Raw genomic sequence first — 18234 nt, 5'->3', positions numbered from 1 at the left:
GCCAATTTCAATTAAATAGAATACAGGTTAATAACTGCCGCCGGTTTTTTTTTAGAAAATTCCTAATGTTGAATAAAACTATCATTTGCACAGCCTTCAGTTCCATCTACATAGATAACATCCGATGACAGTTGCAAGCCAAACCTGCCATGCAGACGCCTTTTTTGCAACCAACCGCCTGAAATTGCCACCATTTATGTTGAACTGCAATCAAAGATTAAGATGTTTAATGAATTTGCAGCCGGCATTTAAGTATATAGCCGCCATAAAGTTTGTCTAAAAAAAATTGCATATAAAGCCAGTAGCTCCAAATAGATTGTTTAGTTTCAACATTAATTATAGATTAGTCATGGCTGTATTCTTTTTCCATTAAAGTATAGAATCATTGTCTGCCTAACTCTTTCGCCTTCAAAATTTACAATGTTTCTAAATCATTGTCTCAATTTTTGCTATTATTGATTACTTATAGGTTTATGAACATATGTAATTTATATAGAGGGAAAAGGAAAAGAGGGAAAGAGATAAAAAAGGAGAAATGTACATACATATAAATAATTGCAACAAATTTAATTTACTTTTTTGCAATAGCAAAGTTGCTTAGAAATAATAATAATTTGGGGAAAGGACTATATGATAGATTCAGATACATACCCAATGATGATGATTAAAAGTATCCCCTTTGCATGTTAAAACTATCGGTTACAAGTTTTGACACTGCAAGTTTAACTAACTAATCAAAATTTGATGAAAAGTATCCAAAGTTTATACAAGAAAATTTAAGAACATTTTATAAAACGTTGGGTAACGGCTAAATGCCCCATACTTATTTTTAGATAATAAAGACGCTGTATTAATAAGTAAATGCGCAGTGTAACAATCTGTAAGTGATTATCTATCTTATTGCACTATTGTGGACACTTTTTGTTTTCTAGTAATCTGATTTAAATGACTAGTGTTAGGTCTGTACAGTGCAAAATTACCAGGTCTATTTCTATTTCTTAAATCAAGAGTTGTCAAGTCAAGTATTTCAGTACTTATTTTAGATCTTTAAAAGCGTTGTCAAGTTATTTCTTTCACTGCTCTAAATTTTGTGAAGCGTTGTTAAATAAAAAAAAATAATTTTTTAAATAAAGCGTTTACAAATAATTATATTAATGCTTTGATTAAAAATTTTAAAAGGCATTTTCTATCAAAATAGATTTATTGCATCTTTACTTAATTTTATTCTACTTTCTAAATTAAGCAAGTACAAAAGTATTTTAAAAGTACTTTAACGTAGGCCTACTGGGTAGCATTAAAGATGAAAATTGTTGCAAGAATAAGTTATATTAGCAGCTATGACTTTAACACAGGGCTACTACTCAACTTTATACCTAAAGATACATTGAATACAAGCAATATTGATAACAATGAATTCAACCACTTCAATTCAGGCTACTGCGTAGCACTAAATCTAAAAATACAGCAAGAACAAGGTATATTTGCAACCATGACTTTAACACAGATCTACTGCGCAGCAATAATCTAAAATGCAGTGAGTACAAGACATATTGACAACCATGACTTCAACACAGGGCTACTACGCAGCACAGAGCTCTGAAAAATAGGTTTTTAATTATAAATATCCACAGTTCCATTTCCTTTCCAAGCAAAAAAATGAAAAATAACTTTTCTATTTGAGAATTTGAACTGTCTATAAATATTATTTGTTGTTGACGAATAGTTTTCTTGAAAATTATAATTTACTTTAAATAAATCGTGTTTTTCATAATCTATAACATAGCTTGCAATCAAGACAAGTACAATTTATTCCATGAAAATAGCAATATAAACAATCTACATTTTAGATTTATGAGAAAGTAAACAGTCATAACGTATTATATAATAGTTCCTTCGCCCCTAGCCTCAAGAGGCTTTGTACTTGGGTAGGGAAGTGGGCAGAAATAATGCCTAAAGACTTTAGTTCAGAATTTAGAAAGAACTATACGATTCTTCTCATAAATTGTTTTTTTTTTCAATTCAGTGGTGAGCTATATTTTAACGAAATAGCCTGATATACTAGTATGTGTTTGATATCTCTATTACCATACCTCTTTCTTTTGATTGTCAGTAATAGGACGTATCTGGACATGGTTTAGCTGCGCCTCTAGTATCTTCTTTCTATGACATACTTGTCCGATACTGGTAAAACTTTCTGCTATATTCTATGTTAACATTTTGACTCTCATTACTTTAGTCAACTATTAAACCTGGTTTTAATTGAATTAAAGTTTTATATTTTTTCCCAAGGAAAGAGACATCTATTGATTTTTTTATTAACTAAATCTAATCTTTATTATGTGTGTGTAATTGATGTCGATAACCAAAGATACGAAAGTTTATTGCTTTTCCTCGAAGATTTTATTAATCCTGGGTAGGTATTTAAACTTATTATATATGTAGAGTAAATATTTTTTTCGTCTGTCCAATCAGATTTCTCTGACAAACCGATTGAGTTCTCATTTTTAAGCAAGGTTCATGTAAGTTCCAGGATGGTTGAAAGAAATACAGATTTTTATTTTTATGTTAGAGACATAACCGCTGGTTTATACATTTTGTAAAATTTTTAAACTTCGTTGACTATAACAATTACCCTAGTTTAAAAATATACTTAACTGTTGTTAGTTTGTCATTTTTACGTTTCTTTGGACATAGTTAATCTTGTTTTAATAATAGATGACCCTGTGTTTGTGAAAAATTTAATCAGAGTTAAAGCATTTTCGTAATTTTAGACACTGCCCACCCAAACACACATACACACAGACAAACACAGAATTTGAACCATTTATTTAATTAATTAAAAGTTGGTTGTTGGCTTGTGTAAAAATCAATATTAGTTCAGCTAAATCAAGGTAATGAATAAAGGTATTCTTTTTCATATATAACAGCAATTGTGCGCAATTTTTGTATGCAGTGTACCTACTCATTACCATGCAAGAAGAGGATCCTAACTGTATATATACACCTTGATATGTTGACAGTATACTAATAGTCTAGTTGTACCTCTAGACATATGATAATATTTATCCTAACTGTATATATACACCTTGATATGTTGACAGTATATTAATAGTCTAGTTGTACCTCTAGACATATGATAATATTTATCCTACCTGTATATATAAACCTTGATATGTTGACAGTATATTAATAGTCTAGTTGTACCTCTAGACATATAATAATATTTATCCTAACTGTATATATACACCTTGATATGTTGACAGTATATTAATAGTCTAGTTGTACCTCTAGACATATGATAATATTTATCCTACCTGTATATATAAACCTTGATATGTTGACAGTATATTAATAGTCTAGTTGTACCTCTAGACATATGATAATATTTATCCTACCTGTATGTATACACCTTGATATGTTGACAGTATACTAATAGTCTAGTTGTACCTCTAGACATATGATAATATTTATCCTAACTGTATATATACACCTTGATATGTTGACAGTATATTAATAGTCTAGTTGTACCTCTAGACATATGATAATATTTATCCTACCTGTATATATAAACCTTGATATGTTGACAGTATATTAATAGTCTAGTTGTACCTCTAGACATATAATAATATTTATCCTAACTGTATATATACACCTTGATATGTTGATAGTATATTAATAGTCTAGTTGTACCTCTAGACATATGATAATATTTATCCTACCTGTATATATAAACCTTGATATGTTGACAGTATATTAATAGTCTAGTTGTACCTCTAGACATATGATAATATTTATCCTACCTGTATGTATACACCTTGATATGTTGACTGTATATTAATAGTCTAGTTGTACCTCTAGACATATAATAATATTTATCCTACCTGTATATATAAACCTTGATATGTTGACAGTATATTAATAGTCTAGTTGTACCTCTAGACATATGATAATATTTATCCTACCTGTATATATAAACCTTGATATGTTGACAGTATATTAATAGTCTAGTTGTACCTCTAGACATATGATAATATTTATCCTACCTGTATGTATACACCTTGATATGTTGACTGTATATTAATAGTCTAGTTGTACCTCTAGACATATAATAATATTTATCCTACCTGTATATATAAACCTTGATATGTTGACAGTATATTAATAGTCTAGTTGTACCTCTAGACATATGATAATATTTATCCTACCTGTATATATAAACCTTGATATGTTGACAGTATATTAATAGTCTAGTTGTACCTCTAGACATATGATAATATTTATCCTACCTGTATATATAAACCTTGATATGTTGACAGTATATTAATAGTCTAGTTGTACCTCTAGACATATGATAATATTTATCCTACCTGTATATATATACCTTGATATGTTGACAGTATATTAATAGTCTAGTTGTACCTCTAGACATATAATAATATTTATCCTACCTGTATATATAAACCTTGATATGTTGACAGTATATTAATAGTCTAGTTGTACCTCTAGACATATGATAATATTTATCCTACCTGTATATATAAACCTTGATATGTTGACAGTATATTAATAGTCTAGTTGTACCTCTAGACATATAATAATATTTATCCTACCTGTATATATAAACCTTGATATGTTGACAGTATATTAATAGTCTAGTTGTACCTCTAGACATATGATAATATTTATCCTACCTGTATATATAAACCTTGATATGTTGACAGTATATTAATAGTCTAGTTGTACCTCTAGACATATAATAATATTTATCCTACCTGTATATATAAACCTTGATATGTTGACAGTATATTAATAGTCTAGTTGTACCTCTAGACATATGATAATATTTATCCTACCTGTATATATATACCTTGATATGTTGACAGTATATTAATAGTCTAGTTGTACCTCTAGACATATGATAATATTTATCCTACCTGTATATATAAACCTTGATATGTTGACAGTATATTAATAGTCTAGTTGTACCTCTAGACATGTAAAACTATTTATCATGTATAAGGTAAAGAAATTAGGCCTAGATGGCCTTTGTAAATTAGCGTAGCAACTCAAAAACATTATTTATGAACAATAAATGAACAGGGGGGGGGGGGGCTTCAGGCCTCCCAAAATATGATAACCACCACCAAAATGTTGAAGTTATTTATATTTTTCTAACACTACATATGATTGTTCTTGTTTAAATGTTTTTAATTTATTAACAGGCCTACTTAAGCACAATGAAATTTGGGACACAGTTTTTTAAAGGATTTTTAAAAAGCAATTTATAACCATCGAAATTTATATATGATTTGAAGTAATAATATAAGTAGTACCCTGCTATATATTGTTGACATACAATTTTAATCGTATATATGGACTATGATCCATCTTGAAATTTTATGCTTATAGTTTCCTTTTGATAAAATAACAGTGCATAAGAATTACATGATGTAATTTTATTTTTGACATTTGACAATTGTGAAATAAAGTTGACCCAATTATAAATCTAATTTACTTTTTGACCTATAAGTGTAATTGCTCAATTTAAAAGATGAAGCCCTTCTACAAATTACTTCTGTAAGGTTACAAAAAATGGCATAATCTAACTTAACGATTTGAATCTTATGAAGAATTCTTTGCAAATTATAGATATTCTAACTATGGTAATAATTTAAAATTTCAAGCCGAGTTTTGACTTCTAGAATGTTTGAAATAACGATTTACTGGTTGATTAAGCAATCTGTTATGAGCGCCATATCGGATAGATTATGTCTCAGAAGGCAAGTAAGTCCATCTCGTTTTATAACCTTGTATTTTCGAAACTTCACAACAGCTTAGCAGTATTATCAAATCATAAACAATAATAGTTTTTAAATATCTAAACTACTTCTTCCCTTTAATTCTGTACTTTAATTCCTTATTTGATGTGTTAATCTACGATTAGATGGATATTGTCATTCTTGAATTGACCTAAATATATAATTGTCCACATTTTATAATTGAATTTTGAAAGGTGTCAAAATTTAAAACAGTAACAAATTGATTTTGAGTGAAGATACTCTACAATTTATTTTTCAACGTGAATATTATTTTCTTATTTTGCATGACCTTACAATGATATAGTTAGCTTAAAAGTTCACATAAAGCATTGAAAGACGTTGTCATCCTAAAACCTTTATTTCAATAAGGAATGTTTAACTGGTAAAAGGAAGAAAAACATTAAAAAAACACTTTAAAATGTGAAACTCGGTCAAGTTTGTGTTTAGCAAATTGAGGTGTTTTTTGTTGTTGAAATCGTAAATGGTTAACAATAATGACTACATACAAATATAGCAGAGCTCAACAAATATCTATAGAAGTTAAAGGTTATACATATTATAGTTCTAACTTCAATTGAAATGCAAAGATCCTAGTTCCAGGGTTACTGTGTTTAGTTGTTATAGGAATCACTTTTTCAGATAGGAAAAGTTTGTCTAAGCCAAACACGCTAAAATAGATATAAATCTATGTGTAAGGTACTACCATTATTAAAATAATAAAAAGCTGCTTCGCCCCTAGCCTCTATTTTTGTGTTATTTAAAATTAATAAGAAAAATAAAAATTCTTGGGGGGGGATTTTTTTTCTTCTTGGATCTTAAGCTCCAGACAGACAGACAGATAGACATCGTACTACTTTGCATTATAAATAGCTTGTAAACAGAAAACTTCATGGAAGTTTTGAAGTCTAAAAACAGGCTATGTTTTTACAGTAAGGACGGACAATCTTAAACTAAATGTAGACATGCTACGCTTTAAAAAAAGGGATGTAATGTACGTATCTTACACTAAAAGTCCCCATAACAAACATTTAATTCACAAAAACGTTGACATTTTTCTACAATTTTGCGCAGCAAAGCTTTTACATATTTTTTGTACGTCAGTATGTCCTAAATGATTTTCAATTTGACTGTTCAAATATTTATAAGACAAAAATCCAAGTATTAGAATATAGTTGCTTGGTAGTTATAAGTATCTTATAGTAATGCTTCTCAATATACTGACAAGCAGAAATGAATACAGTCATGACCACAAACAGTTTAAGGTCAACACAATGCTTTTAGATCAACAAGAGCACTACATGTTTACCAATAAGATTCGCTATTTTGGATGTTGTGATCCTTATCGTTTCGTTTTTTTGTGTGTATATGTTTTTGAGTATATTAGATTTACGGCTATAAAATTAGTTTTTCTCTCCACCTCTAGAAAATCAGGGAATGAGGGAGAGGAAAATAGATGATAAATCATTGAAAAACTAATTTCTAACTTTGGTAGTTTTAAAATATAGGGGGTAAAGGTAGGATAAAGGGGGGGAGAATACAGAAACTTTCTTTAACATTCTAACCATGGTATTTAAAAATTAAGATTAACATTTTATTATTAACCAATGTCCTATCCCTGTATCTCTGCCAAATCTAAACCTTTTACTTATGGTTCCCTTCTTTTATTCCTTAATTTTAATGGCTTTTTAGTGCAGCTTCTGTTAGCTAGGGGTAGTCTGTACGTCAATCTACATCAGAAATTAAGTAAGTAAACTATATCTCCATTGTTTATTGGCGAATTTCAATAAAGATTGGTTAATAATTTAAACCCTAATTAGTGAAAACATTATTCAGAGAGGGTGGGATGGAGCATTGGGCTGTAAACTAAGTGGTATACAAATTTTTATAACTGCATAATCGTATTTGTTGGCTCAAACCTTCGGATACTTTTATTGTGTTTTATTGTGGTTTCAAAGTAGTGGTGTCTATTAATTCCAAACAATAACTCTTTGTCTTTTACCCTAAAAATCTAAACATCATTACTTTTGAAGAAACAAAAAAACTTTGATTCTCTAATCTAATAGTTGAAAACGTGCTAGTAAGTTGCTTAATGAATGAATTTGTTTTTATAAAAGTCAAGCACTTATAATTGTTATTCCGCTCCATTTCTATATAAAGTCCTTGTTATCTGTGTGTATAGAGGTAAGGGGTTTGTGGGAAGGTATTTATTCATTTGTTCAGCACTAATTTATTTACTTTTTTCAACCCCTTTTTTAGAAGAAAATGCTAAATTGATTTGACACTCTAACAAATATCTATAGACCATATATCTTTTCAGGGAAGCTTTATTCCTAGTACAAAGCTAAACTTTGTTTTGATATATAACATGTAATTAGGGTAAGAAAGTAAACGATAACTAAAGAAAAACTTTGTGTTTATTTTTTATTATTTTTTGTATAATGCTTACAGCAACATTGTATATGATTAAATAAAAATTAGAATGATTATTATTATCTGATAGAAAAATTGGATCAACAAAGTTATTTTTCAGCTGTCAAAGTTCTTACATATTATACAATTGCCCTTTTTCCTAAGGTTAAAGTCAAAAAGAGAAATCTTCACAATGAATAGCTATCTATCTAAAATAGCAGCTAAGTAAACTAATTTCCGCAAAAATTATCCGTTGTTTTTTGCCAATAAATTTACAAATTATATTATTTACATAAAAAACTAAAACAAATAATTGTACATAATAATAATAAATATACAAAATAAAAACCGAAATGAAGTTAAATACGATGAATAAACAACTTTTCGGCACATTTACTTATATCAAATTGAAGACAACGCCTAGCCCCCATCCATTTTTTTTCTTCCTGAAAGCTTATTTGAAGGACCTGGGAGAAGTCCTTACACCCTCACCCTATAGATATCTCCTATTTCTTACTTAACCTAAAGAATGGATTTATTATTACTTGGATCTTACAACGAATATTCATGTTCTCTAAAAAAGTAAAACTTTTAGCGGGCTAAAAAACAATCTTCCCAATCGCCTCCCAACTACTCGTTGAACGAAGTGACCAATAAATGAAAGGGAAAATATCAACCTAAATTGATGATAATTTTTCCTCTGCCATAATGTCCACTTAAATTCTACATCAATTCGCATATCAATTGTATTCTTTGAAGAAAAGGTAGTGCTATTGGTTGTCCTTAGCGTTTTGGGGGATTTTTCTCATTTACGCATCCCTGTCAAAAGAGGCAAGTCATAAGGCCTTAGGACAATTATAAAAATTTAATATATTGGAAATTATTTCTAGTATGGCTTCGAAACCGATTAATATCCGCTGGATTAGAACCCGTTCTTAGCCATACTGAAAGCTTATGTATAGCATCGTATTAAAGACAATTTTAAGACAGTTTTGTTAGCCCGTGCTTTAGTCTTCAATATTATTTTTTTTTATTTTAATATCCGCGGAAAGCTGTCTATAATACGTTTCAATTAAGAACATTTAACCTTTTATCCCAAAATATCCAGGCTAGCAAAAACAGAAATTGGGAAAGTTTAGTTTTTATTCAATTGTCCCTTTTCTCAATCTCAAAAATTGTTCCTTATTTCCTATAAAAGCTGATACATTGTCTATGGTTGCTACTGTATTCATTTTTTAAAACTTTTGTATTGTTCTCTCTACACATATCATTATATTTCAAGTACAGCTTCAATATAATTAGGGGTTGACCGTCAATCCGCGACGGAAAGCATTGTCTTGTTACTCAGCTGTTACTTAGGCTAAATAAAGTTAGAAAAGTATCTGAATTACCAAGACTTCTAAAAATCCTATATGCAATTAAGTGTAAATTTGCTATAAAAGGACTCTTCACGTCATGCCTAATATTCCAGGGAATCACTTTAAAGATTCTAGATTGATTTTAAAGTAATTGTTTCTTTTTTAAGGTGTCGATAAGATAATTTTGACTTTTCCAAATTTGCTTCATTTTTTATAAACTACTTTAATGAGCTTCGCTTATCTAAAATTTGTCATCCTTGTTATTAAAATATAATATTTGTATTTATATTTGTTATATTCGTACACTTGTCAACAAAACAAGGAGAATAGCGAAGCAATGCCAAGCCAACAAAAAGCCTAAAATTGTAATAAAACAATTGTTAATTTATGCATAAGTAGCGAAGCAATAATAAGTTAAAATATTGGAATCATGGAATAAAAACGAAGTAGAGGGTTTCGTTGTATTTTAACTGTAGCTTTTGATATATTATTTTAGGTTAGGCAAATGTTAATGATTGCCCCGCAGGGTTAGAGCCCCCCCGCAGTGGTTAAAAATAAAAGAAAAGCTTGTGTAAAAATACTTATACGACGAAACCCGCTACTTCGTTTTCTTTCCATGCTCCAAATATTGTAATTAAATAGGTACTGTAGAAAAAAAAATTATCATAATTGATAAATATATAAAAAGCAGAGATCGGAAGCCGCGCGTAAGCCGCGTGTAAGCCTCAGTAAAATCGTCATTTTATCACTATAAAATTTAGCTGGATGTATAAAACTGTCTCTTTAGTAAACAATCCTTCTTTCAAAAATTTCTTTTTCTGCTCACAAGCAGGTTTAAAACTGAGGCTTATGCGCGGCTGAGGCGCGGCTTCCGAACCCTGATAAAAAGTTATAGAGACCATTTTCTACTTTTAAAAAAATAATTATAAAGAATATGTATAAATACGAGGTATAAAATGTTAAGTCACCTTAAAATGAATGCCAAAAAGGTTTTGGGAAATTTGTTAAAAGAGAGAATTAAAAGTGGAAGGGGGAATGATACTTAAGTGCTTTATCAACACAGGAATGATTGCCTAAAATGATATTTTTATTGCACGACCTTTGCTAAAGTCCTAACCATGCATGAACAAGTTTTGTACCTATTTACACGCCACTACATTCATTCTATTCATCCAATAGAAGAACTTTTAACGTCATTAGGTATGACACGGTTTGGAGAAATCATGACAAAAGACATTAGAAATGAATGATTGTTTTTGTTTTCAAATTAAGTTTAGTTGGAATGTCTTTGCCTAAAAATGACGTACCTTCAAACAAAGGTCGTACAATCAAACGCTCATAATTGATCACTGAGTTAGAATCAATTTAGAGCCGATCAAAAAGATTATTCGAAATCAGTAAATTGTGATTTACTTAACCGAAGCACTTATAAAAGTAGAACTGTTTTTATGTTAAATGTTTGTTTAATTTTGACACTTAGTAAAGTCTCTTATTTTGGCAATGGAAGATATTTTTCCCCCGGCACCCCTTCTTTGGTTAATAGACAATATTTTCTAAATAGGGGGTAAGTTATTGCTCAGAAGTGGGCAGAATGCCATCCAAAATATTTTCAACGTCCAAAGCTATGGAAGGGAGAGGAAATTGAAATGTAACTTACACATGTACCTCAGGATTTATAAACACTTTCCAGTTTTTGGGTACTTTCTTTTTTAATCTTGATTGGTTGGTTTATACTTTTTAATCAATAATCTACAGAATGGTTAATTTTGTTAATTATTATTTGGGGATGTATTATTAGATATAAGAAGAATACGTTGGTTATATTGACAGGGAAATTTGTTGTCAATTTAGGATTCCAATATGGACCTCGTATGGTCAGTTCGTTTAACCATTGTGAGAGCAGATAATGGGGTAAAGGGGGTGGGGGGGGGGGGGCCCGGGGGGCATTATTTTAGCAAGCTGGGAGTAAAATTTTATTGGAGTGCAGGAAAATCTGTTGCAACATCCAAGAAATTATACATCGATTATTATACCTTTAGATCCCTGGCACATCACAGGTATCGAAGTGTACGGAGGGGGTCATTGTAGTATAATTTTTGAATGAAATATTCTAACTTTTCTTATAAAAAGAAGGGAAAATATTCAGTAAAAGCAAGAACAAAACTATACACAAAAACCACAAAAGTAACGTTTATAAGTGGGGTTTCTTTAATTTTCTACTTTTAATGCTTATTTTTGTTTCTCATGGAAAATCTTGAAGTAATGTTGGCTTGTTTTAATGTTTATGATTCAATCCTTATTAACCTTATTGTCTTGATAATGTAATACCCATGAATCAAAAGGGACCATATAAGATAACTTGATTTGTATTTAAAACTTTGGATACCGTTATAATACACAGACCAATGTCCCCACCCTCCCATAATTCCATAAAAGACGACATAAACACATATTATGATTCCATAATTGTAGAGATGTTTTGCTTAAAAATTTCAACCTTCAAAATAAAATTTCTAACACCTACACTAAAACCATGTCAGGCTTGAAAAGGCCTTTTGTTTTCGGCCACATAAAGGTCTTGTTGAATATTTTAAAAATAATGGTTTAGTTTAGTAAGGTATTTATAACACTAGGTGTCGCTAATTAAAGAATTATATTTACAAGAATGGGCCATTTTACATTTTATAAGCAAACCTATTCTATGAACTAGGTTTCTAGTGCGTTGGCGTTTTGTATTTTGGTATTGCTTTTGTTAAGAAAATGATAAAAAGAATTTTTTTTTAAGCATAAGACAATGATAAATTTATCTCCAATCATTATAAATAAATTTACCCTTTCTGCAGATTAAAATTATTGATTGAAAAGTTTAGATTGAACCATTTCAATTTAATCAAATTACTCAAAGTTACAAAGCCAACAAATAAGATACCGTTGTTATTTAACTTTGAGTGCCAGTATAAATTACAGTCCAATATTCCATCCTTCCCAGAATCCTAGGGTTCTCTTTTGGTTACTTGAGTGAAAAAGGTTTTATTAAAAGCGAAGCTTTTCTATAATTAGGGTCGGTCCGTCCGTCCGTCCGAGATAGTTAGCTTTTATTCGTTAATTTAGGCATGTTAGAATTGTCCTATAGATTTCAAACTTTGCACGGTGATTCCTTTAGTAGTTAGGTACGATTTAGAAAGCGTAGCAACTCTATAATCGTTACCATAATGTCCGTACGTCCATTTTAAACATGTTGATTTTTTTACTTTTTTAATAACAATTTTTTATGTGATAAAATCATCCGATTGATCAGATTTTTTGATAACTGATTCCTATTACAATAAGGTACAATATTATGAGCGAAGCATCTCTATAATCAAGTATTAAAATGTCAGTATGTCCTTAAACAGAATTCTTTATTTAAGAAGTTTTGCAACAAATTTACGTATAACTTTGTCAAACCTTATATTTTCATATTTTGTATATTCAGTTCTAACACTCAACAAAAGTTAATGTTCGTCTGTCATATCGTTTCAGAGCTTCGCTTTTATGGATGTTGTCATCCTTGTTTTTAGATATAATTTCGTCATTGTATTTAACCTTTAGTGTGTCCATTCTATTAAAAGTTACTTATGTTGTACAACTAAAAGAATGAATAGATTACGCTTTTTTCATTCATTACCCAAATTAAGCCAAAACAGAGGTCGGGCGGACGTGAAAAAAGAACAGTGAAATTTATTCACAAAAAATCTCAACAGCAAAAAAAAAGATATATAAAAAGTCAGGATAATGTTATCCAAAACAGTACTAATAAATACAAGGATGACAACATCTATAAGTAGCGAAGCTCAAAATTTATTGATAGACATTGAAGAAAAAAAATCTAGGATTCGATCTAGCATCCCAACCAATAGCAAGTCTTTATTAAATTTGGTGAAAATATGTAGAATGTTGACTTAATTAATCCCTAAAAATTCCAGCTGTTTATCTTGAACAGGAGTCGATAAAATCATGAAAACTTGGAAAACTAGGAATCGATCTAGTACCCCAACTAATTATCATATCTTTAAAAACTTTGTAGAAATGTGTAGAAAACTATGAATCGATCTATCACCCCAATCAAAATATACAAATCTTAATGAAACTTAGTAAAAAATATGTAAGATGCATATTTACTTAATCCCTGAAAATTTCAGTCGTCTGTCTTGAAAAGGAGTCGAGAAAATTACGAAAACAAAAAAATCTAGGAATCGATTTAGCACCCCAATTAACTAACAGATGGACAAAACAATGTATAGGTTAGATGCGCTTATGCCATAGGAATCTTCACTAAGTATTTCAGCTGTCTATCTTTAATAGGAGCCGAGAAAATCACGTTTCCCCAATTTGTCTCTGACAGACGGACGGACGGACAGATGGACATTTCGAATTATAGAGTAGCTTCGCTACTAAAAACAGACAAATCCTATTTACTATCCGATTACAAATAGTAAAAATATATATTTTGGTTGCCCTCTCTAACCACTGCACCGATTAACTTCTCCTTTTAGGGAAGCTTTCAATGGCTCCTGTGTCAGGGTATCTTATTTCTACATTAGCGTCTGGGGATGGTTTCATATTTTTTCCAAGTGCAATTACAGTGCACCTAGATGCTAAGGGCGGATCTCCTAGTTCAGAGTAGTTATTAAAAAAATTCCAATTCTACAAAATGAATTTTATGTCTACTCTTTTTAAAATTTGTTTTTTTCAGAAGAAAACTTTTATATCTCCTAATTTTCTGACTGTAAAGAAGAAGGATACTCTCTGATATTGTCTGTAGTAATATGATAAAAGAACAATCAAGCGAAGAAAAAATATATAAACCCATCCTTTTGAATGTGTATATAGCGTTAAGTTGTGCTGTTAAAAGACAGGACAGTTTTTTCTAGCAATATCACTTCCTGAAATAATCAGAAATTGGTACAAAACTAGTTTTAAAAAATGTGTGTTGTTTTGCTTTAACATCCTATTCAACAAGTTCTGTAAGAAAAAAGAAAAAAATGGGGAAAAGTAAAGAAATGACCAACAGTTTCACTAATTAGGGGGAGGGCAATTGGTTTAAATAATTTGCAAGGGGGGTGAAGACATTGGGGAGGGGGAGGTATTACAAAGGGACGGGGTTAACTTAGTTAAGGGTAATTAGGTGGATAAAACAAGAGTTCCTACAAAAATATATAAAAAGTTGATATATAAAAAGCAGGGGTGTAAATGGATATGTCAATGGCCGATAAATTAATGTAAATACATAAATTTACCCCATATGTAGATTACAATTAGTGGTTGAAACGTTGTGACACCTAATAAACCTACCAATCAAAATCCATTAAGAGTCACAATAGTTGCTAAGACCACGAAAAAATCTTTGGGAATTAGTGTAATTAATATCCCATTGTCCTCTCCATCTCTCCGTGTATAAAAAGGGTAACTGTAAGTTCTACCCACAGTCAAATGATTATTTCAGTTATTTGATTTACATATGATGGTTTTGAATGATTTATTTACTAATTTGTTTCATTCAAGATCTTTTAAGCTATTGGTAATTTTTAAAAAATTTGTTTTGCTAAATCGTGTGCACACCTCATACTCGAGGAAGATAGCCTGATATCTAGTTGCCGAATGTGTACGCAGTTTCCTGGGTGTTTCCTCATCCTAGCTCAATATTTACTACTAGCTACAAATCTTCAAACTTCCCTTGAAATAATCAAAATTTGAATGTGTAAACGATTTATACATTATACATTATAAATTTGAATTTTTGATTTTTTTTTTGAAGTTTGAAGATTTTTTAGCTAGTAGTAAATATTGAGCTAGGATGAGGAAACACTCAGGAAACTGCGTACACATTCGGCAACTAGATATCAGGCTATCTCGAGGAAACATTAAGGGAGTAAAACATTAAATCTTTCTTTTATTTTTTGTCACCCTCGCCTTGGTGCTGTGCTCATTGATGGTGGCGCAGCAACTATACACTTTGAGTTTTATCTGTACGTCCATTTGTTGGTTAAAGTTAGCTTTGTACCATTGATAGGATAATTGAATAATATTTAATTCAGAATTATTGCTGTTTATTGCATTTAATTAGATTCTATCTTAGAAAGTTTATTAATGATATTAACAAAAACGCTCTCAGCAGAGAAACTTTATACCCAATACTTTTTTAGTTTCTTGTTGTTGCTACACAATAACATAAAATAGTCCTTGTTATTTTCAGACACCCTCACTCTCTCTCTCTCTCTCTCTCTCTCTCTCTCTCTCTCTCTCTCTCTCTCTCTCTCTCTCTCTCTCTCTTTCTCCCTCTCTCTATGACGCCGACACTAATTCTATTGTCTTTTTTTTAGCAACACCTGAACTAAGATTTGTGACTACTTACATAGCGACAAATATTCAGTAAAATAAAACAACTAATAGAGCCATTGCATGGACGATAAATTTATGTACAAACCTAATGATGATACACAAATTATCCCCTGTGTAGATTAAAATTAGTGGTTGAAACGTTTGAACAACCAATCAAAAATTTTTACACTTCCAATTTTGGACGTATGTCATGAATATGAGCCGAGAAAACTAAGTTTTACCCAGAATTATATTTTTTCAGAATGTAAGTCTATGTCTCTGTTTGTGTGTTCTTCCTTCACTAATTTGCTTTCATACTTTTCATTTAACATTTTAAGTTAGCAAAAAAAATAAGTCGTAAAAATAAGGCAGTCACAGATTAAAATGGAGATTTGTATAGGAATATAATAAATCCTTATGTTAAGATAACAGGATGTCTGTCTGTGTTTGTGTACTGATTGATCTCACTAACCGCTGATACGAAATATTTATCCTTTACAGTGCAGTGTAGCGTCTCAATGATCCTGTGAAGAATTACAACCATTTTTTACATTTTCGTTTTAAAACTAAAACTGAAATATATGGTGCGACTTCCAACCACACACCTCAAGTTCCCCTAGAGGCCTCGCTGGTAATATATAAATCGTAGCTGGACTGTTATGACAAATATACTGATACCCTAGCAGGAACCCGACTCAATTCCAAAGCAAATCTTGTCATATCTAGAAACAATTATAACAGTGCTACTGCTTTGTTAGTCACCTGATATTAATAAGAATCATGTATGCCAATGGGCGATAACCTGACGTTCAATGAAAAAAAAATACCAAAACCAAATTACCCAATTATAATTATAATTTAAAACATTATAAAAAAATCTATGAAAGTATCGCCCAACAGTGTTAAAACAAAGCATGGCTAAAATTAGGCGAGGTGTTAAAGAGACCCATAGATTTAACAAGTATGAAAGTAAAATACCCACGGTTAGAGGGATAAGCAATTAAATATAAAGGTCTGAAAATTAACATTTAGTAACCTAAAGAAGACTGAAATTGATACCGTGTTGGCTTGCTATGTCATGGAGGTATCGGGTTCGAGTCGTTAAAGGATACGACGACGAAAAATATTGTATACCTCAAAATATTAAAAACAAAATTGGCCTTTTCGAAGAAAAATATTTGAGGGAAACTGCTATTTTAGTTCAGATTATTTAAAAGTCTCCAAATAAGGAAGTGTGTTTAAAAACATGTTTGGTGACTGTTATAATTTGCAGTCCAATGCCATTTCCTCCCTGCATAAAAAATAGGTGGTGTAAAATTTGTGAAAATCTCCTAATTAGCCATATAAACATGATAATGGATAAAGTTTCAAGCTTTTACATGCTCTACACCTGTTAAACTTGGATGCTATTAATATATCAACATAGGATCATTTTGAAATTATTGGAATATCGGTATTTTGAAGATTTCTTATAGCTGGACATCATGAAAAATTTCATTTTTATTTCATACTAATAAATTCCACTAAATGTCGACAACTAAATCGATTGTCGATCGATCAGTTTAACAGAGATTAGGTTAAAACATTCATGAATTTAAATAAAATATTTAAGGTCAAGTCATTCATTAGGGATTGGACTGCAGCTTAATTTTTATCTGTTAGCTGTTGCAAAAAACTTATTGATACTCATGATCTCCGTAACGGTTGGATCGAGGACCGAGTTTCATGAAACACGATCTTAACTTTTTTTTTGCGAGGGGGGGTTGGCAAGGTCAATTCCGAAAAAAATGGATTACTAAAAGAGAGTGAGTTACTCTGTTCTTAAAAATCTCGATAACCACACAATCAGTTGAGTTCGACCAGGCTGGTTTTAATCTATTTTACTTCTATATTAAAATCTTGGAAGAGTTTTAGGGTATTATTTTGTCATTTGATTACAGAGCCCCATAATGCTTGGGGCGAAGCCATTAGCTGTTTTGAATTATAGTTAATCCAATTATCATGAAAGCTCTAAATATTGCGAAAAATATTCGCATTTCTTTTTCTTCCCTTTTTAACCCTTTTCTCCACACCATTTCTAATTTGCTGGTTCCGGTTGAAAATATTTAGCATTAAAATTTGAAATTGAACTAATTATGTTTTGAAAATTATTAGTTAAGCATTTACAATGTGCTAATTTATCATTTATCATATTGCAGCCCCGATGGTTATGCGGAGGGTGATACAAATTTAAAATAAAAAAATAAAATTTTTAGTAGCTAATCATATTATGTAAAGTAGTAAGACTT

Source organism: Acartia tonsa, chromosome 6, assembly GCF_053477335.1.
Source record: "Acartia tonsa isolate MP-2025a chromosome 6, ASM5347733v1, whole genome shotgun sequence".
Classification (NCBI taxonomy): Eukaryota; Metazoa; Arthropoda; class Copepoda; order Calanoida; family Acartiidae; genus Acartia; species Acartia tonsa.
This window is presented reverse-complemented; position numbering follows the sequence as displayed.